The sequence below is a fragment of the Diabrotica undecimpunctata genome, chromosome 1 (genome assembly GCF_040954645.1).
Source record: "Diabrotica undecimpunctata isolate CICGRU chromosome 1, icDiaUnde3, whole genome shotgun sequence".
Lineage (NCBI taxonomy): Eukaryota > Metazoa > Arthropoda > Insecta > Coleoptera > Chrysomelidae > Diabrotica > Diabrotica undecimpunctata.
Window position 1 is genome coordinate 32,790,079 of NC_092803.1, and position 24,430 is coordinate 32,814,508.

Below are 24,430 nucleotides of genomic sequence, written 5' to 3' on the forward strand. Positions count from 1 at the left end.
TATATATATATATATATATATATATATATATATATATATATATATATATATATATATATATTTAATTAAAATTGATTTTAGCTACAAGTAGATAGAATATATTACAAGAAAGCTAATAAACTCTCATTGAATATAATTAATTTACTTAGTTACTTGGCTTTAACTAGAACTACATCCACCTTGGGGCCATTGTCGTAATGATATTATATTTGGTTCCAGAAACGACTACGGAAATGCCGTTATCGGTGTACTCAAGCGAGTAATTGTTGTAATGAAGTAATGTTGTAATTGAACTGTGCAAGAACCATATTATATATATATATATATATATATATATATATATATATATATATATATATATATATATATATAAATACACAATGTGAGTGAGATTAAAATCTCACTGCTAAGGCTGTTTTATCGGTGCACCAAAACCTAGGGACAGTGTTTTCTCTGTTATTTACCGACAAAATGTCTCGAAATTTGGACACGTTATTGGAAATTATGTTGCCTTTAAACTGATGGTTTTACTTTTTTTATTTTTTTTAAGATTCTGTTGAAAAATTGGATTATACTGTTTAACGATCTATTATAACCAAACTTTTTACGCCCATCACTTGAAGCAGTTTGTTTTTCTGTAATCGTTGATTTTTTTTTCACATTTCTGTGTCCAGTAATAATCGAGAAAAGCGTGTTCCAACTTTAAAGAAAATTGCTAAAAAATACTGAAATCTAATAGTGAAACTTGTTACTCATCATTGGCGCTTAGTTTCGTCGTTATCGCCTTCGTGACGTCAAATCTCATGAACGTACGGTCAGTTAGTTCGCTTAAATCAGAATCCATTTCAAGTTATTCATTCTTGTATTTTCTTCATCAACTTGCTTACTGTTTACAGTTTACAGTATTCTTAGTTATTTTGAAAACATTGAAATTCTTTAGTTTACTAGTATGTTTAAGTATTACATTAGTTTAGTGATATAAGTTTTAAGTGACAAGATAAGAAATGAGTCCCAGTAAACGTCCTAGGCCAAGGAAAAGGAGAGGAATTGTACTACAATAAGGACATCTAGCAATAGCTCAGAAAAAATATTGCTACTTTATTGTTTGGACACCTATGGGTTTCATTGTTGATAAGGTACGTATTTATATTAGTTTATATATATATATATATATATATATATATATATATATATATATATATATATATATATATATATATATTAGTATTAGAAACTTTTTTATTCATGTCAGAATTTTTAGAATATTCAAACAATATTTTTGTGATTACTATTATTATTTATGTATCATTATTTATCGTTTAATAACATATTTATAACATATCGTATAATAACGTATTTACATACTAAACTACATAAACTAATTTAAATATTTTCTAATTACAGATAGATGCCGAGCCGGAATTTTGGTAGAAAATATTGCCAAAATTGAAAAAATGTTATATTGAAAATATGTTGCCACATATTTTAAGTAGATAAATAACAAAAGTATTTTCAGATTATTTTCTTCTTCAGAATAAAATACAAAACATGGTGTTTTAAAATAACACAGAAAATTATACTACTATCCACGATTTTTGTTTTATTCATCAATTGGATACTTTTCTTATGTAACTGGAACCTATAAATATATTAAAATAATGTATATTCCATTCAGAGAACTTTTTCTCACAGTGCGTCGCCTCGAAATACTTGCCAGATACCTAAATACATTTACTTTTATATTATGATGGTTTGGCAGGTACCAATTTTTTACAGATAAATATTAATATTTTTTGTTTAATTTTTACTAGGCTAATATTTCTCTAAGAAATAAATAACTTCTTAAAATCATTTTCAAGCTATAACTGCGAAATTGTTTATTTGTTTGTGACAACAAATTGTAATTTTTTTGATAATAATATTTTTATATTATTTTAAATTTATTATAAATAAACACCATGATGTTTTTTGCAGTCACGTTTCACAAATTTTTATTCAATACTATATTTAGCGAAGACATATAAATTAAAAATGTGATAATTCTTTTTAAAAGATTATCTACGATAATTAATGTAAAACGGTATTCCCAACAAAACTAATTTGAATGAAGAATAATGCATTTGTTGTCATTAAACTACCCGTCCACCGGCGCCACTGAGTAAAGATCGATACAAGCTATCTGACGTAAGCAGTGTAGAAAAGTAAGTGATACGCCCATTTCAAATCGCAGTGTGCTTTAACTGCTTAATGCGGATATCGGTCAAGGAGAAGAAAAAAATGAATACCAACAGCATATAATTATGATAACGAGATCAATATCTCAGATTCCTTCAAGTTTAGTGATTTTATCAACAACTTCCAACTACCTTTAGGGTTACAAGTAGTAAGTTTTGACGTAGTGTCTCTCTTTACTAACTTACCTTTGCCTATTGTGCTTACCTCTTTACATAATCACTGGAATCAAATCAAACCCCACTGTCCCTTTGAATGTGAAACTTTGGTGGAACTCGTCCAGTTGGTGTTTGACACCAACTATCTGGTGTTCAATGATAGATTTTACCTACAGATTTTTGGTACCCCTATGGGATCTTCTATTTCTCCCCTTTTGGTTGGTTTCGAGGTATGTTGACGACTTAATCCTGGCCGTATCCACTGATCAAATTACTCACACCCTTTTTGTCTTTAATGAGTACAATCCCCACTTGCAGTTCACATGCGAGATGGAGGTAAATAATTCCGTCATTCCATCATTCCGTTCCTCGACATGTTAATTGTACAAGGTGTTGACAATATCCTAAGAACCAAATGGTTTAGAAAGAGCGTTTCTAGCAATCGCTTCCTTAATTAATATTCCTTTCATCCTAAAAGATTTAAACACAACCTCGTACAGGGATTAGCCTTAAGGACTCACAAGTTTTCACATCCTTTATACAGAAGGGAATCCACTCAGTTAATCAAAACTATATTAGTTGAGAATTTTTATCCAACTGTTCTTATTAATAGATATCTTTTTTCTACTGCAAGGTCCTTACTTGACCAGACTTATACCAATGTGAGAGATTTTCATAATAACATACTTGACAACAATGAACTTCACCTTGATGAGGAATCCACATCTGAGTCTTCTCCTAGATATTGCTCATTACCCTATTTTCCACAGGTTACAGAGAAACTTACTAAATTATTTAAACCCCTATCTACTAAAATAGGCATAAAAAATTGTAAAACAGTTGGAAATCTCTTTTCACGTATCAAAACACCTTTAGATATTTGGTAGAATTAAATGTAGTATATAACATTCTATGCAAAGACTGTCATTTGAAGTACATTGGCCAAACAAAGAGAACCCTCAAAGGGCGGGTTATATCTCATAAAAGTGATATCAGATGCAACAAGAACTCTTGTGCTCTCAGTACCCACTCTATCTCTCTTAAACACCAAATCGACTTTGAGAATATTAAATCTCTAGGAACTGAGAATAATTTCTATAAGAGATCCTTCCAAGAAATGTGTCACATAAGGGCAAAAAACTCCATGAACAGATGTACTGATATCGATAATCTCAGCATCATTTATCACTCCTTGCTGTTGAATAATTATTAAAATCCTTCTAATTAAATGTTAATTTCATAAACTTAACTTATGCACACCCAAAACCGATCAAGACATGGCCTAAATTTTCGGTTTTTGTCCTCTATGTAAAAAGTAGCTACCATCAGTTCTACTTTGATACTTCTAAACTCAATTCCTATAATCTTTTCCAAAAGGAACCTCATGGTGAGTTAAATAAATTCATATCACAATTCATTTCATTAACATTCACTAATTCTAGGTTCCTCAACACAATCTCGTGGTCAATGGTCATCGGTACCTTATATTTCCAACCTTCCTTTTTAATCAGATTTATATAAAAACTTTGACTTTTCTATTCTGTCCTGCTAGTATTTTTGTTATCTAGTTGATTTTTCGTACAAAGTCCGATTTCCATAGATAGAAAGACTTAAAATATCATTTTTTTTTTATTTTACCTGGTACAAATCCAGCTGTAATATTTTTACCCGAACATTTGTGTGTTTATATTTATTTACATGTATTTAATTTTATCACATGTTACCGATTTCTTTGGTTACAATTTAAGTTTATCCCAATAGAAGAGTATATTCAATGTTTGTTAGATGCCTTGTTAATCATGCTACTGTGAAAGCCTATCTTCATAGATATAATTTAAGTGAAACCGAACTTTGTGATTGTAATGGTAACATTGACGATATCAATCATTGCCGTTGCCTGTCTTGTATTGTAATAAAGTCGCTATGAAAGGCACCTTAGGTGAAAAGTATTCCTATATTATGTAATCCCTTGTTGATTTTAAATATTCACTTAAGTTGGTTAGGGCATTGAATGGAACGAATAAATGTATGTTTTTCCTTTTTTTAAACCAGGTTTTTTTTCTGTGGAAATCTCTAAAATCTACGTAGGTTTGTTATTACTTATTATCCGAATAATTTTTTTGGTTATTTTGGAATATATCATATGTACATTGAATCCTTTTATACAAATTCAGATCATAAACTATGCCATTCTCTCTAAATTAATGGAACGACACCAGTAAAGTAGGGCTTCTGAAAGCATAAAATCATCATTCAAACGTCAAATTACACAGTTTCGTAATAATTGAGCATCCGTCTTCCTATCGGCACGTCACTGCCTCAATGCCTGTCATAAATTGGGTTACGTCTTAACTCCCCGCGAAACCTGATGATGCACTTAGCTCGAATAAAATTATCCATCTCATTCTGCGTTATGCACTTAATGTTGTTAAGAAGCAATCGAATATTTTTGATAGTAAGATTTAATAAGATGAAGGATGTAGTTATTTAAAATATAAATTGTGCACTTCGTTTCTGAAAACGGCCCACCACAAAATTTACAACGTTATTTTGCTAAATTATGTAAGACGGTTAGGACTTAAAATCGTTTTAGAATATAGCACTTATTTTTTGTTATAATCTGTTGTGATCTGCGTCGGAACCAGTGACGTAGCCAGAATTTTATTTCGGGGTTGTCCACTCGTTTAACTTCGCCCGTTTTATACAAAATGTTTAGAAATTCAATACACCAATGAATTATTTATTTTTTTTAATTATTTTTATAATACTTTTTTATAACAAAAAAACCTACACTTTTATATATATGAAATAGGAAGCATATTTTTCAGTATGTATTTTTCAAACTGTAAACTTTAACTTAACTTTAACGTGTATAGTGTAAAGTAAAGACCATGTATGAAGACCGGTTTCCCATTTAATTCTGATAACTTTATTACTAGTGGACCAAGGAAGCGAAGATATCTATTACAACATCTTTATGTATAACATTTTACTCCTCTATTGTGTCAATCAGCGCTGCTTAACAAGTTTTCAAAATGGTACGGAATATAATTTTATCGTACTTATACAGTAAATCTATCCATAAACACGTTTTAATGATTTTTATTTAATTTCTTGTGATGTGTAATGTAGGTTTACCAAATAATCAAAATTATGGCATTACAAGAACATATTATTATTAAAAAAATAATGTTTTAATCCACATAAATATTGAATAATGGTCTATGTTATGTTAAAACTGTTATCTACAAAGAAATATGTACGGCGTCGGCCATATATCAAATTCATACTTGTCATCATATATTGCATTTTTGTTTATGGTTAAAAATTACCTAAATGATCTGGTATTATGTAATATATTGGTGGAAATTACAAAGTAGGTAAACGGTCAATCGGCATCTTATGTAAAATGTTATTTAAACGCAAACATCACCTGAAATATTAATAAATAAAACTGATTAAATCATGTTTAAGTTTATATAGTATTTATTTTTTAGTTGATTGGATCATTTTAATTAGTAATTAGTATTTACAGTTCATTGAAATGTTACATTTCAATGGTCACCCAGCCTAAATCTTGGAAAAATAAGGGCAAAGGGTTTTCGCGCTGTATCTCGTTAACTAAAAACCCTACAAACAAATTTAATAAACATTATTTGCAGCAAATTAAATTGTGTACAACTTTAGTTTTATTACTTTTATCCGTAAAATACAAAATAAAAAAGTTATAAACAAAAATAACTAAACATTTTTGGAACAAATTTTCTTTTGGGTCTTATAACTTTTTTCTTGTAATTTTACAATAAAATGACATCAAAGATATCTCATAGAGACTATTTCAGAGAACAATTTTGACTACAAATATGTTTAAGTTCATTTTCATCTTTGTTTTTACAGCGCTCCGAACTTGGCCGGATTTTTAAATACTCGCCATCTTGGAATAATGAGTGCAATCTTCCTATTTTATTATTAATTTTTGATCGACAAATTCCGCGACCATAAAACTTCCCTCACCTCGTACGCATGCGTCGCACGAAAAAGCACCAATGAACAGATATAATGTTTAAGAGCACCGTACCGATATTATTCCAAGATAAATTCCTTGATAATGAAAAGTAGAAAACAGACTCAGAATAGACCTGCTTCATTAGAGGTGAGTTTTAGTGTCGACCAGGCTGAATCTGATAGAGATATAGTTATCATCCGTTCTGCTCTCGCTGCATTCCAAGCCTATGATTCTGTGACTGTCGTAGCAGAGGGCATTGACATTCTTGTCTTACTCACGGCATTTGCTCAACTTCTGAAATTAATTTTCTGAGATGCAAGTGAAACTGTTAAAGTATGTATGGTTGCCGACAAAGTAGGCCTCAAATGCTCTGCAGTGTGCCTCAATTGTTCTGGTGAAACCCGCAGTGACATTATTGAAATATTAAAATTAATCAAAAAATTCGAAATGTTACCCACAATGACGCCAATTAGAAATTCCATTCTTTCGCAAATATTCACGTTCTATATTGAATTAGATCCTAAACCGAAGCCCAGATCATCAAAGAAAATGAAAAAAAAAAAAAAAAAAAATAGCTGGAAAACTTTCGAAATATACAACTATGCTCAATATTATCTTGCCTGGAAATTGTCAGTGAATGATGCCTAATGGGGATTCAACTTTAAAAAGGCGCCTCCAGACTCTACCCCATAGGTGGTCGGAAAAAAGGTCGATAATAAACAATTAATAACATAGGAATGTTAACAAAATAATAAATTATATGAATAAAAACATAGGTAATAAAATACTAAGTCCAATGGTTCGTATTTATCCTATTCATATGAGTACTCAAGAACCCGGTCAAGTTCGGGAGTGTTGTAAAACCCACAGAAATTAATGAAATTGAACAAGTATGTAGTGGAAATTATTTGTTGAAAACCTTTAATAATATTGCTCTGATGTCTCTATATTGTCCAAATATGTACTTTATAAAAGTCCAAAAGAAAATTTGTTCAAAATTTTTTAGTTATTTTTTAGTTATTTAACTTTTTTATTTTTCATTTTACGACAAAAAATAATTTTCTATACGGTTGCTAGTTCACGAGTTACAGCGCCAAAACCTTTTGAATCCCTTATTCCAAGATGGCGTGTATTCAGGAACCCGGCCTACTTTGGAGCTCTGTAAAATCTAGATAAATTCATAATATTCAACAAAGTGAAAATTACTTTATAAAATGCCCTCTATAATATGGGTCTGACGACATTTTATTGAAAAATGACCAGAAAAAAAATTGTTCAAAAAATTTTAGTTATTTGTGTTTATAATATTTTCAATTTTACAAATAAAATAATAGAAACAGTAATAGATTTCCTACAAATTATGTTTTAAAAAAATTTATGTAGAGGGTTGTAATTTACGAAATACAGCGCGAAAACTCTTTGTCCCCCTTTTTCCAAGATGGCGGAAGAGGGAATTATACGAATTACCCCCCACACAATCACCATCAAAAAATAAAATTGACACCTCTTAAAAATGTAACTTTTCAACGAACTAGTAGCTTAGTATAGAATAGTACAGTACTATTATTATATTTAAATTTTATTATAATCAAAAAATTTGCCTTTAATAGAACAGAATCCAACATTCTTGCTGAACATAAAATATAGACCTTAATTCGCAGTAAATTAGATTATGGATCAATTGTATATAATTCAGCTAAGGACTCAACAATAAAAAAAATTATATATTGTACAAAATACCGCACTAAGACTAGCTCTAGGAGCCTACAGAACCAGTCCAGTTGAAAGTCTTTATGTCAAAGCAAATGAATCTCCACTTTCTATTAGAAGATTACGTCTCAGTTTACAATACGCAAGCAAGCTATAAACTAATCCAATCAACACGGCCTCCCCTATGCATTCTTCACACATTACCATTCTAATTATAATCAAAATCCTAATCTTCGACCGTCATTTAGCAAAAAAATAGCAACTTCACATTTCCGGGTATTATCCATACCAATATTGATTATGCTCCCCCATTGATTATACAAATTCTATATTGTAACACAGATCTGTCAATTTATACTAAGGACAATATCCCTTCATCTCTTTTACTCCAATACTTCTACAATATTAAAAATAAATATTCATCCTTTTAACTAGTTTATGCCGATGTATCAAAAACACTCGAATTAGAAACAGTAGGATCCGCTATTGTCACAGAGAATTCTGTGCTCAAGTTTCCACTATCTAAGGACTACTCAATATATTCTGCTAAACTTTTTGCGATATCTAAGGCAGTACAACAAACTCTTAATCGACCTGAAGACATGACAGTAATATTCACAGATTCCTTAAGTGCAATCCAGGGAATTCAGAAAATATATTCGAATCATCCGATTTTAGAACAGATTAAAAAAGACCTTGTGACTACAAAATAATCAGAAACAACTACATATTGTGTGGATACCATCTCATGTGGGGATACCAGCAAATGAGATAGCTGATTAAATGGTCAAAGAAGCTTGTAAAATGGGGAGATCCGATGATAGAACTAACCAATTTCCTTACTCAGATATGAAAAAATACATCAATGGGTACACAAAAAACTTATGTTTACGAAGATGGCAAGTCTTACCAAATAATAAATTGCGGCAAGCAAACCCAGATCTATCAGCGAAAATACCAATTTTAGTAAAGCGAAGGGACCAGGTTGTACTACATCGTATCCGAATAGGACATACTAGACTGACGCATGAACACCTACTAAGGAAGGAACCTCCTAGAATATGCTACGCCTGTGACACCAATATAACTGTAGGCCACATTGTTATAGACTGTCCATTATATCAAATGGAAAGACAAGCTACTGGACTACCAAGTGATGTAAAGGGCGCTTTAGACAGTGCGGATTGTGACAAAACATTAGGTTTTTAAAGAAAACTTAATTGTATAATCAAATATAAGTGATACTTCAAGAAAAATTCTAAATTATAATCAACTTTGTAAAAACTTTATAGTTTATATTTTATATTAATCATTATATTGTACCACCGCTAATAACCTTCTATGGTTGATGCGGGTTATTCCCAATAAAAAAAAATTAATTAAAATATATAAAATTAAATTATTTACTTTTCAAGTGATTAAATAATGATTAAAAAGTGAATAAAAATCAAAATATATGTTAAATTTCAAATAAAATTGTCAAATTTAGTATTTTTTACGTATTAATTGAATTCTAAAATCATCCTCTCCGGACCACTCTCTGGACACCCACCTGGCTAGGTCACTCGTCAGAACTATTGTATAGTTAATAAGATGTAAAAAAATCACTTCTTTAAAAATTAAATGCTCCGACGTTTTTATAAGGATTAAGAAATTCGAGGAGAAAAAGAAGATTCCAAAATATAAAGTAAAGTATGAATCCTTATTTAGGCCTCCTTTTAAAGATAGTCAACATTTACAGTCCAGGGAAGTGAGCAAAAATAGCATTTTTTTGACTGTAACCATCTAAAGATTGTTTAGATTTTATCGTCATCATTCTTTTTGCCTTTATAAGTATGCATGGTCGGCTACACTAATTATATTTCTCTATGAATTAGCTTTACCCATATTTTCTGCCTAAACGACTTTAGCCAGGTCTTCTTTCACCTTCTTCTCCTACTCTTTTCAGGAAGGCGCTAATTAGCAATTCTTTCTTTTATGTGATTAACGTCCCTACGTTAAATATGCCCGGACCATTCTAATCTATGCTTCCTCATTCTGGCATTAATTGGTCCACACCCAAACTTTCCCTAACTTATTAGATATGCACGCGGGACGTCCACCGCCGTACTTTGTCCCGCGGAACAGGACAAGACAGCGATTTTTCTGCGGTGACTCGGAACGAAAGTGGCTCTTTGTCTCGCTTGTCATTGGCATCACGCCTATAGACAATTATGTCAAAGAAGTGGCGCTCGTAACAATGATGCGACTGCGCTAAGCTGGTGTAAACCATGATGTAGGAATGGGACAATTGAGAACTCGTTTCTAACGGGGAGAGCTGGATGCACTACGCCTGCTATAGGCAGGCTGCGACGCAATTGAACCAAAGGTTTTCTTTGACAAACACTACAAAATCTAATCAAGACAGTATAGGGAGACAAACGAGGCAAATGCCTATTGCATATACACCGATGTCTCCGATCACTGAATTTAAGAATAAAATGAGGTATGGGCAAAAATACCAGCGTAGTTCAGACAGAACTGGCTGGTATCTTCATAGCCGCAAAAAAGATAACCCGAAAAGGTATACAGGGAAAACTACAATAATCTGCACAGATAGCAGACAAGCGCTACTAACCTTGAATAGACCACGTGTCACATCAGGGTTAGTAATGGAGTGTTACGAGTCACTAACTCAAGCTACGGATGGTAATACCATCATCCTGAGGTGGGTTAAAGGACATAATAGGAATAAAGGCAAACGCATTGCTGACCAGTTGGCTAGGAAGACCTCTTAGGACCTGGGGATCTTTTTGGTTGGTCAACTACAACAGTCCCGGAAATTGTCAAATGTCACTCTCATATGCAAACCGTAAAAAGATGGGAAAAAGGGCAAGGATGGAGACTTGCCAGGGCAATACTAAGTAACCTTGAAAACTCAGCATCAAAGAAGTACTTGGAAATGATCAGGAAAAACTTACGCTTGATAGTTGGCTTTTTAACTGGTCATTGTCAACTAAGCAAATACCTTCATACACTGGGGCTAGTAGACACACCTCTATGTAGGAAGTGTGAACGAGAAAACGAAACTGTAGAGCCATGTCTTATGTGAATGCCCGGAGTTATCGTTAATTCGAGAGTACGCGTTCGGCGAGTCCTGGCTCACACCTACCTACATAAGGGAGATGTCTCCTGGTGACTTGTCTACCTTCCCAGAAATGGCAAGATGGACAATGAACTAAGGGCGATAGCTCCCTGGGAGTATGCACAAAGGGTTACAGAAATTAAAAGGTTACAGAAATTAAAAGGTTTTCTGTTTTAATAATTCATATTATTGAAACATAATTATTAATAGTTATTGATCTTCTCCATAAATTGGAAGCTTTCCATTTATCGGAATGGGGCTGTTTCTTGAAATAAGAAACAGAGACAAAACTCAGATAACTAATTAAAAAATATGAAAAAAACAGTTGGATCTTCTTCCGCGTCTTCTAGTGGCAAGGATGATCTCAAAATTTTATCACTGTAAAACAAAAGGGTGCGCCTTGATGACGAGCTAGATCGATATCGAGCAGAAAAATAAGATTACCGAAACGTGAACATATTATCTTGGTGGAAAGACAACTAGGAAAAACTAGTTTGGCCAGGAATATATTATCCATTCAAGCTACGTGCGTCTCAGCAGAAGGACTCTTCTCCAGAGCCGGCTTGACCATGAGGAAACAAAGAAGCCAGCTCACGCGAAATTATTTTTAATATTGACGAAACCAGTCTTTCCTATTTTATATTTTCATATCAAACTTTTTCCTTCAGAAGAGAAAAATATGCTTAGAAAAAAACTAAACTTCTGGTAACATTTATTTTTTGCTTTAACACAATTGGTGAAAAGGAAAAACTATTAGTGTAGAAGAAAATGGAAATATGCAATATTCCAAATTAGCATATGTATATAAATCGTTTGTAAGAAGTATATCTAATAAAAAGATTATGACAAAAATTTTGTATATTATTAAACTTCCTCTTAAAAATTATTTGCAGTCTACGTGTTTAAAATTGTCTCAACATAATTTTTAAAAGAACTAAATTAGTAGGAAATACTTCAGGACTTCATTCCCAAAAAAAAAACAAAATTATACTGCACTTAAAAATTTTAAGTAGGTAATCAAGGAAAAGAAATTTTGTGTCCGTCTGTGCAAAAAATATGAGTAACCTTAAGAGTAATTTTTTCCTAGTTTGTATTCCATTAAATCGGTCACCCATCACAGTTAAAATTTTATGCCGTTTTTATTCACCGCTATTAAGAAGTTTTACTGTATATAAACACAAAATATACACTGGTTTTAATTTACGCTGTTTATTTTTCTGTGTTTGCTGTTTAATGTAACACGTTAATGGTGTTTACCCAATGAGAACACTTTCAAATTATCGGTTGTGTTTTATATTCATAAAATTTCGGATAATAACGAACTTAAAAAGGGTTTTTTGATATCATAAAAATTATACCGAAATGACAGCATCCCTTGATGTAATATGTTGCCAAAACAAAATGAGCCTCCGTTCAAATTTCCGGGTGAGCACTATTTCAGTGGGAACACTATTCCAGATTAAAAAAATCAGGATAGGGTCTTAAAATTTTGGAAGTTTACTACTCTATGTCCTAACGATATTTTAAAATTCTGTTTTAAAAGCTAAACGTATTCTTCTTCTTCTTCAGGTACCATCTCCGCTACGGATGTTGGCAATCATCATAGCTATTGTAATTTTTGAGGCAGTAGCTCTAAAAAGTTGTTTTGAGCTGCATCCAAAGCATTCTCTCAAATTCTTGAGCCATGAAATTTGTCTTCTTCCGATGCTTCTTCTGCCATCTATTTTTCCTTGCCTTATGAGTCGCAGGATGCCATAACTCTCGCCCCGCATCACATGTCCGAGATACTGTAGCTTTCTTTCTTTAATTGTTAGTTCAACTTCTTTCTCTTTACCTATTCTTCTCAGTACTTCATTGTTCGTAACTCTATCTACCCAGAAAACCCTCATAATTCTTCTATAGGTCCACATTTCAAAGGCGTTAAGTCGTCTCATTGTGTCTAGATTTAGACACAATGAGACGACTTATTTAAAAAATTTTAAATCTTTGCCACATATTACCTTTTTCATTTTCATAAAATTAAAACGTGCTTTTTCGATTCTGACTTTGATTTCTGCAGTGTAGTCATCATTTTCTGTTATAAGTGTTCCTAGGTAAGTGTAATTTTTTACTCTTTCGATCTGCTGGCCTTCTACTGTCAAGATTTCGTTAGTATTATGGTTGTTTTTACAAATTTTCATAAACTTCGTCTTTTTGATATTGAGCGAGAGTCCGTACTCCCTACTACACATTACTATTTTACTTATGTGTCTTTCCAGGTCTTGTAAACTATCGGCTATTATTACTGTATCATCTGCATATCTGATGTTGTTAACTAAGACTCCATTTACTCTTATGCCGACTGTTTATCTTCCAGAGTTTCTCGAATTACCTCTTCAGAATAAGCGTTAAATAATAGAGGTGATAGTATGCAGCCTTGCCTGACTCCTCTCTTTATTTCCATTTCTTCAGATGTCTCTTTTTCAATTCGTACTATTGCTAGCTGATTGTAATAAAGGTTTGATATTAGCCTTAAATCTCTTTTATCTAGGTTTTTATTTTTTAGAATTTCCATGAGTCGGTCATGTTTTACTTTATCAAACGCTTTATTGTAGTCTATAAAACAGACGTAAAGAGGGCGGTTAACATTTAAACATCTCTGCGTTAGCACGTTGAAGGAGAATAGTGCCTCTCTGGTACCCATACCATCGCGAAACCCATATTGTGTGTCACTAATATGCAGCTCCAGTTTAGTGTGAATTCTGGCGTGCAGAATAAGCGTTAAATAATAGAGGTGATAGTATGCAGCCTTGGCTGACTCCTCTCTTTATTTCCATTTCTTCAGATGTCTCTTTTTCAATTCGTACTATTGCTCGCTGATTATAATAAAGGTTTGTTATTAGCCTTAAATCTCTTTCATCTAGGTTTTTATTTTTTAGAATTTTCATGAGTTGGTTATGTTTTACTTTATCAAACGCTTTATTGTAGTCTAGAAAACAGACGTAAAGAGGACGGCTAACATCCAAACATCTCTGCGTCAGCACGTTGAAGGAGAATAGTGCCTTTCTGGTACCCATACCATTGCGGAACCCATATTGTGTGTCACTAATATCCAGCTCCAGTTTAGTGTGAATTCTGGCGTGGATAATTTTCAACAGAATTTTCAAGGTATGTGACATTAAGCTTATGGTTCGATAGTCACTGCACTCTTTGGCATTCACTTTCTTTGGCAAATACACAAATGCTGATGTCAACATTTCTCTAGGGATTAAACGTATTAGTAAGTGAATACAAGAAATGACTTTAGGTGTTACTAGAGAGTTATTGAAAAGGTGTTTTATGTCGTCCTGTAATAAAAGCATCTTTATTTTGAAGTATACGCATGCCCGCGTATACTTCAAAACGCGTGCGTAAATACGCACGCGTTCTTTACCTTTGTCCATTAGTAAAATACAGGACGCCTTAGTTAAGTTAAATACAGGCCAGAGAACTTTTATTTAAAGATCCCTTATTTCGACGTAACCTGTCAAATTACTAGTAGGAGGGAGAAACAGGTGTAACTGCACTTATTGTTGTTGATCTTTGTTTGTGTTTATATGTCTGCGGACATTGTTTCATTAGTCTTTTGTTTCGTATACAATCTTATCCTAAATCTATTACTAGTATTGATCTCTAATATACAGTCTATTTTTTAAATAGGTGATGAGGTCCTCAGAGTTCCACAACAAACTCTTCTACAGCTATCAACTTAATTCAATAGCTACTTTACTATGGACTATCGAAGTTCCTCATTTTTCTCTTTTTTTTTTATTTTAATTTAGTTTTTTTTTAATTTACTTTTTAAATTATTATTTTTTAATTTTTTTTTATATTTTAACAAATTACAAAGAAATACTTACTCTATATTTACAATTACAATTTGAGTTTAATGTTAAAACATGTTTATTAAGTACATTGTGGACTATCAGCTAGATTCATTTTAAACATATATGATGGTGTTAGATAGTGGTTAAATCTCATTCTGCATATAGTTCTGTCATATCCTTTGTCGACTCCCTTTTAGAAAATCAAGATTTATCCGTAATATGGTTTCGGATTGCTCTGTAATGGTTTCCTGTATTTTTATTCTCATTAATATACCCTTCTTTCCATTATTTCTTAAGCTCTTTGACTATGTCTGATTCTATATCTCTAGACGTACAAAGATAATGAGTTAATACTCCTTGTGTCAAAGCGTTTTTTGCCAATTCATCTACTATTTCATTTCCAGTTATTCCACAGTGGCTTTTAATCCATGCCAACTTAACATTTTTGCCTTGTTGCTGAAATTCTTTATATGTATTTATTATATATAATTCAATGTAATTTACTTTTGATTTAGGATTTATGGCAATAATTTTACTTAAAGAACTTTTGCTGTCACTATAAATTATAAACTTTGAGTGAAATATATTAGATAAATATTTTAGTGCTTCCACTATACCTATTAATTCAGCTGTGTATATACTCATGATATGGTGTGGTATGGGCATGTTCAACGGATGCCAGCATCAAGACTCCCCAAAAAAGTAATAGAATGGCAACCGATAGGTAGACGGAAAAGAGGAAGACCCAGATTAGAATGGCAACACGGCGTAAACAAGTCCATGAGCGAAAGAAATTTAACAACAAACGACTGCGAAGATAGGAAGAGATGGTGTTTATTTATCGGACAACGTCGAAAGACGTTCTAAACCGATGTATATATATACTCATGATATAATTGAGTTTAAAACATTTTATTGTTTTTATTATTGTTATCTCAGTATGCACATCCCACACCTTCGATACTTTTGGATGCATCTGTTAATTAACATTAATTTTCTTAAAGATAAAGGCAAATTGTTGTAGACCCTTAAGAAGTATACCTGAACTTGTTCCAGAGTATTAAAGTCAATATTTTAATTTGAGTTTATGTCATATTTATATAGTTGTTATCATATATTGTCATTTTTTAATAGAAATTTACTATATTTAGAGTTTTCTTTTTTATCCAATATTTTTCTGTTAAGTCTGCTAAGAGCAGCTAGTGTATTTTGGATATTAAACTTGACTTTTTCTCATACAATCTAACTAAAAGTCTAATGCCAACTTCTTTTCGTCTTATATCCATTGGCATTTCACAGCATTTGACTTTTAGGTTACTAATGGGTGTAATTCTTAGGGCTCCTATAGACAATCTAAAGCATTTATTAACGATTTTGTCTATTTTGTTTAAATGACTCTGTGATGCATCACTGTATATATTTTTTACTATATTGTCTATGTGTTCTCTCCAGAGAAGCTGTCTATCAAGAGTAGTGCCCAAATATTTAACATAACTTTCCACTGGAATCGGAGACATTGTTTATTAAGATAAAGTTGGGTATTTATTCTTTTTTCCGTTTTCTTGTAAAATACATAATTTGGTTTTGGAATTAGAGATATTTAGTCCATGTAATTCACTCCATGTTTTATAATGTTTGGCTCCTTCTTCAATGGATTTGACTGCATTTTCTATTTTAATGTGTTCTTAATAAATGACTATATCATCTGCAAATTGTAAAATTCTTCTGGCGTTTAAATTTTTAATAGATCAATAGTATAAGTTAAATATAACAACGGGCTTAATATTCCTCTTTTAGGTAAACCATCCGTTACTAGCCTTGGACCAATTGTGTAACCATTTACCTATATATAAATTTTTCTAAAGTCATATAGTTTTATTATTTGTTGACAGAATCATTCGGAAAGACCTATTTGTGTCATTTTGTTATATAGTATACTTTAATTAAAGTTGTCGTATGCTGATTCAATATCTAATAAAAGAGCTGTTACTGAAGAATTTGACGTAAACGATAAATTTATATCTGTTACCAAGTGGCTCACTGCTTCCACAGTAGAATGATTTTTTCGAAATCCAAATTGTGTTTGTGATATTTTTTTATTTTAGTTCTATAATTCTTTCCAGTATTTTTGTTATGCAAAAGCTTAATGAAATACCTCTATAAGATTCTGCCGAATCAGAATTTCGATTTGCTTTGAGTATGGGAATCACCCGGTACTCTCTCCAACTATCTGGAATATCTTCTGATTGCCATATTTGATTAAAAATTTTTAATAGTGTTTCTTTTCCCTTTTAATGTAAATTTGCCAACATAATAATGTATATTATCTATTCCCGGAGAAGTGTTTTTCTTGTTCTTAAGACTTATTTCTAATTCGTAAAAACTAAATGGCACTGGAAGTGGATGATTAGAGTTTTTTCTTTTCATTACATTAATTTTTGAAAATACATTATCTGGACATAATTTTCTCAAAAACTCCTCAATCCATTCTCCTTCGGTCACTGGATTTATTTGTGGTTTAAAGATGTTTTGTAAACGTTTGACTTGATTCCACATATTTTTTATTGGTGCATTTTTGTTTAGTGTCACAAAAATTTCTCCATGCATTACGCTTACTCTTTAATATAACTTTTTTGGTTTCTGCTAGACATTTATGATAATTTATATAATTTTGTATATTGGACTGTAACTTAAACTTGCGTAAAGCAAGTTGTTGTTCTTGAATAACCTTTTTACAATTGTCATTCCACCAAGTTTTCCTAAATTGTAGACTAGTCCCTGTTCTTTTCTCCGGTATATATATTTTACAATATTCGTTTAATTTATTTACAAATTGTTGGTAACTTAAATTATTATCGAGTTCCAGGAAATTATCAGTGATAGAAGAGAAAAGAGACCAGTCCGCTTTATTGATATTCCATTATAATTTTGTATTTACATATTCAGCTTTATTAACATTAATATTTGACTTTATAACAGTAGCAATATGATTCGATCGTAAAGTGTGGTTCACAACATCCCAATCTAAAAAATGATTAATATTTGCTGAGCATATTGTAAGGTCTATTGGAAATTTATTAATACTACTAGGTCTAAGCAACTAAGTTTCTTTGCCGTTATTTAAAAGTACGAGATTACAGTCCTCAATAACTTATAACAGACTTTTTCCTATAGTGCCTACAGTACTGCAACCCCAAACATAATTGTGGCTATTAAAATCACCTCCAATTATAAAAGGCTTCTCCATACTATTAAAAAACTTTTTCCATTCATTTACCGTAATTTTGAGATTTTGTTTTACATAAATAGAATAAATGTTAATCTTTTTACCGATTGTAATTTGAATTTATATGCTATTACACATTACGTCATTGATTATATGAAAAGTAGGACTATTATAAAAATATTTTTTTTTTCAATAGTATGGTCACACCACCATATCCATCATCCTTATCATTCCTAAAGATATTATAACCCGTAAAGTTATTAAAGTTACTTTTCTTTAACCATGTTTCTGATATTAGTCCTACATCTATTTTATTGTCATACAAAATTTTTTCTAAATAACCCTTATTTGTTTTAATTGACCGCGCATTCCATTGAAGAAATGATATGTTAGCCACCACAATTTATTAATAATTGTGAAATATTGTTTTTTAATAATTTCAACGTTTTTTCATCTAAATTGTGATTAATCTGATTAAAAGTTGTTGAAATAAAGTTTACTATAATTTCTCCTATATTACTTTGATTATCGTTTTGTGTCTGTGTTTTATTATGATAAATAGGGTTGTTAAATTATAACAAGGCTGACTTTGTAATTTTGGTGTTTGCAAGATTTTTCTGTGCGCTTTCATTATTTCTCTGTCTACGTTACTAGAATCAATACTACTTGATCGTTTTCGTTTATAGATTGTATATTTATTTTAAGTACTTTCTTGTTCTTTACTTACTGTTGGATAACATTTTCTATATTTATTATTACCTTCGTAATATGTTATATTTTCAGTATCCATAATCTTTTTAATATACTCCTGTTTTTCTCTTTCCGTACAATTTGCTCCCTTGTTAGTAGGGCTATGTTTTTCTTTGCACACAAAATAAATTGTTCGGATTGGAAAATTTTTATTTATTATGTTCTTCACCGCATCTTTCCCACCTATCTTTTCCCCTACTATTAATATATATGCCCAAATCACAAGCACTTTAAACATTGTAACCTTCTGGATGTGTAATTTTTAACCTCGTATATTATTTATCTATTACTACGTTTGTAGGTATAAACTCACCTTTAAAAGTTACTATTACAGTTCCAGGTTTTACGTATATAGTAGATCCATTTTCTTGTACCACTTTCCACGTTATTCTTTTTACATGTAAGACTTCAAACCTCATTCCAAACCTAGGTTGAATTAATGACAACAAATCATCCTCTTCTATCTCTTTATCTACAGATTTTATAGTTCCTTTCCTTTGAGTAAAAAACGTTGGAATATATGTCTCGTACTGTTTGCGTTTTAAATTTTCAGATTCAATTAATTTATTAGCACTAGCAACATTATTGAGTTTTTATTCCTACCAACTACCGTAATTTGTGTGATATTATTTCCAATTTTAGGTACTGAACATAAAATTAATCGGGCAGTGCCTATCCTGTGTAATTTGCCGATATTACCGTTTTTATTTTCTATATGTACTATGATTATGATTGTATATTGTGTCTTTTTTTTTGCCTATAATCTTTCTTGCTGCGTTAATTACTTTTGTTTCAATTTTTTCCAGTGTTGTTCCAGTGTAATTCGGCATCTGTATTTCATCTGTACTAGGAGAGCATGCTCCTCTTCGGCTCTTTACATCTTGTATGCTTGTTGTGGCCCTTTTGTGTATAAAGATATGATCAATTTGGTTGGCGCTTATTCCATCAAGTATAATCCATGTCGTGCTGTGGGAAAAAAGTCGAGCTGATGATCATGTTTTTTCTACTGGCAAAGTAGTTCTCCATTTTCATTGATATTTTAACGGAGAGAATGTTTACCAATGGTTCCTAACAAAAGTTCTTCTTTGCCTAATATCATTTTCTGTGAGCTGTCGTATATTTCTTCTAGCTATTCGTAAAAATCTTTTTTTTATTTCCATGCAATGTTCTTCTGTTGGGCAATGTATGTTAATAATTATTGAGAGGTTAAAGAATTTTTTTTTATTCTTAGTTTACATATTCTCTCATTCACTGCTTTAAAATCTTATATGGCATGTTTCATCTTATTGTCAACTATAAAGGCTACTCCAAACTCTTTTTTTCCGCTACTTTTTTCGCTATATAGTATTGTATGTCATATTTATAGATAAGTAAAATAAAACTTATAATGACGATTCAACAATTTTATATTACTGAGGTTTATTTATGAATACAGTTTATAATAAACATTAATCAACAAGAATAATCCAATAAACGATAAAAATGGACCTATATAAACTTTTGTTAATACATATATAAATCTACATGAAATCCGATTTTTAATTCCAAATTTATCCGATGTTATAATTTTTTTAATTAAAGGATGTTGGATATATGTACAACTAGCGGACCCGATAGACTTCGTTCTGTCAAATAGATTTGAAATGTGGCAGTTTATTTCTTTAATTCTCCTGAACAGAACCATCACCTGATGATAAGGCGGTGTTTGATGGTCAGCTCAAGTGACCTAAGTATCTTCGCTTCTACGAAATTTGGCCCTTTTTTACCCACTAAAAACCCCGACTGGGATAAGAGGAGAACTTAAGGTTCAAACCTGATTAAAAAATAATCTAAAGGGATAGTGGGAACCTAAAGTTGACAAATATTTATAAAGTGGGTGCTTCAATGACAAAACAGAGATAACTAATTATTTATTATTATTATTATTATTAACATAGGGTTAATAACCGATGTAATAAAGATAATAAGTATTTTCAGTAATCGCTTTAATTGTAATGTAAATAAAGTGAATCATAATTATTAACAAAAATCTGTTTTATTTTTATTGTAGTGCCTTATGATATACAATGTTTTTTTTTGATTACCTAGTAAATATACAAACAAATCTCATGGTTTTCCAACACGGGAACAGGCAACATACAATTGACCATATGAGAAACATGGGTTTTCTAGATTAATATCACAAACACCTAATGATTGCCCCTGGGACTTATTTATGGTCATAGCAAAAGCAAGCCGCATTGGAAACTGCAGTCGTTTAAATTTAAATGGTACATCAGTCGGAATTATTGGTATGCGTGGTATAAAAACGTCTTCTCTTTTATACTTTCCTTTCAGTATAGTTGCTTCAATAATTTTTTTATCGCTAACCGTGTGCCGTTGTATAACTACCGATTCAACCTTTAATTGAAGATGGTGAGGTGACAATCCTGGTAAATCAAGCGAGTTTAAAAATTCAGACGGATAGTTGACGACATCATCTTGGTTAGTAGCCGAATCAACTGATTTATATATCCTCAATTCGCCTGTAATTTGTTATTGAATTTTGAAACTTAATTCATTTATATCTATGTTTTTGGCATCCAATATAGCCCGTTCGCTAAACCAATCATGGTTTCTGTAATTTTGAGCAACATCTGGAAATACCTTTTGAATGATTAACTTTTATAATACGTACCCTAAAAGTTGGCATGAAATTTTCTTAAACTACGTTTATTGCTCCAAATGAAGTCATTTGAAAGCAATTGTTATATTGTTGGATATTTGAGAAAAAGTGTATCTAATCTGGTCCTATTCCTGAAACCAATGAGTATAATGGCTCTGGTGGTGGATCCAATGGTATCAATTTCACTTTCCCATTTGCACAACACAATCATCCATTGGCTTAATTTTTGTATTTCAATGCCTTACTGTAGTTACTGTAATCAATTGACAAATCGTAATTGAAATCAGCGCGATTATTAGATGAATCTCTCGCTTTCCGCGTTAGTGATATATGAATTCTTTTACGTTCATTTCGGTCATCACGTTCTTGTGCAGTATAATTAGATCGTTAATTAGTTTGGTTTATAGCATTTCGGGTTCTTATACCTAAATTACTTTGTCTTATAGGAGGCATATCGAATATACTTAATAATTATTAATCACAGGTATTACAACACTTTGCACAAACCACGATATAAAACAATCAATCAAAAATAAATCGAAGAAAACTGGAGAATTTGTTTCGTTTATCAAGTTGACAAAAGAAAACTGAGTAGATAAAGTAACAGAAAATCCAATAAAAACAACACGTGTGTGAAATGTACACCGACAAATTGATAGGTAGTTGTTGTCTGTGAAATCTCTACTTTGTCTGTGAAAGAGAATATAATCAAAGAGGATATAACACTACGTTTTAGTTTTTTTTAACTTTTTTTTAATTTAATATGACTTGGAGTCAAGTCCTTTAAGCCAAAACAATTTTGTATGTGTATAGAGTATATAAAATTAATAATAAAATAATTATTAAAGATAATAAACGCTTTTTAATACGGTTTGTTTGACAGATGCAACGACGTGAAAACTGATGCAATTTATCTCGCGTTCCGAAACTAAAACAAAAGAAAGAATATTGCGAGGCCAATCAAATCTATAGCTCTTACATTTTTTAAATATTCAATTTGGTCGGGTTCACGATATTACCACTTTTGTGTAAACGCATTAGATCCTCCAACGCGAACGCGCACACACACGAACGCGCACACACATACATTTGACTGAATTTGAACTTTGTGCAGCGACAATAAAGCAAAAATTGACTCTTCAACGGTAGGAACACACCTACATTGTTTAGACCACAGCGAGTGCTTGTAATTTAATATAAACATAAAGTTCAAATTGACTCTACATTTAGTTAGAAAATATTTGTATGGGAAAAAGAAAAGGGCTGTTTTAGGGGTTTCCCGGAAATTATTCGAATTTAAAACAACATTTTAAAAAAAGAATTGTTAAGATTGGTCCATGCGTTGTTGAGTTATGCGTTTACCAACACATTTTGCGATTCATTTTTATATTATAGATAAAACGAATAATTCAGTTTACTACAGCCTAAAATATCTACAGAACATGTTTTCTTTAACTGTAAACAAATTTTAAGTTAAAAAAAAATAATTGATCTATAAATAGGACGCTGGCCTAGAACAGGTTAATTATTTTGTACAAAATATAGGAATAAATATTTAAGTCAACATTATCTATTTCACTTGTAAAGATATTTTTTCTGATGTGTATTATCTTTGTTTTTACTTATAAAAATAAGGCTCTAGAAAAAATGAATGCAATTTATTTTAATGCATCTATAACTAGTTTTTCTTTCTTTATTGTTTCTCGTTCAAATGATTAAAATAAAATACATTATTTATAGAGTCTACTAGAGAATTTTCTCAGATATAGCTTTTATCCAAATTGCAGCTGTTCAATCAGAAATTTCATCCACGCGCCACACTTCCGGAAAAATCATCCCCGAGAATGTCTTCCTAAGAGCCATAAATTTCAGGTGCCCCGTTTAAGTGTACAAACAGTGTCTCCTCTGCCTTGCAAGGAAAACACTGACAGCACTACATTCAGAAAACCACATAAATTAGACTTTCCTACTTCTCGTCGTTCTGGTTAATAAAACCCTGTAGGTACATTGCGCGCCATTTTGGCTTTTCAGGAGTCTCAAGTACCTAACCCGAAAGTTTCAGTCAGAAAGCAAGATAATTTTTATGAGTATTGACCTAATTTTTAATGGCCAGTCATAAAATTCCGAATTAGTAATTGAGTTATGGGATATTCAGGAGATTTTTATTTATAAAAGTAAAAAGGCAACAACATTTTATACACCTTTTCAGGAGAAATTAGAGTTTTACAAAAAGTAGATTTTGAATTTATACAAAAATTCGATGGTAGAAAATATATTACCTGGATAACTAAATCTGTATATCGAGTCATTGCAAGCTTATTAAAAAAATGTATTTAAATAGGTATACTACAAAACTAAAGCTTTCCCAACCAATAAATTGCCAATAACTAGAATTACGATGGTTTTATTTGTAGGTCGAGTTCATAAGACGACTTTACGCAAAAAGTTCAACGACTCTCTAAAAGTGACTTATTTGTTCTGAGATTAAAAGTTGTACAAGAGATTAAAATATTATTCTGTTGTCGCCCTAGCCTTAAATAGGAGTTAGATAGAAAAAATTAATCCGCGGGTATACCCAGAGAATTGTTTAAGTACCGAACGAACAAATTGTACGAGTGTCTTCGACAACTGTTACAGGAATGCATAAACACAAGCGAAATCCCTACCGAATGGAAGATATCGTACCTCAGTACTATACATAAAAAGGGTGATAA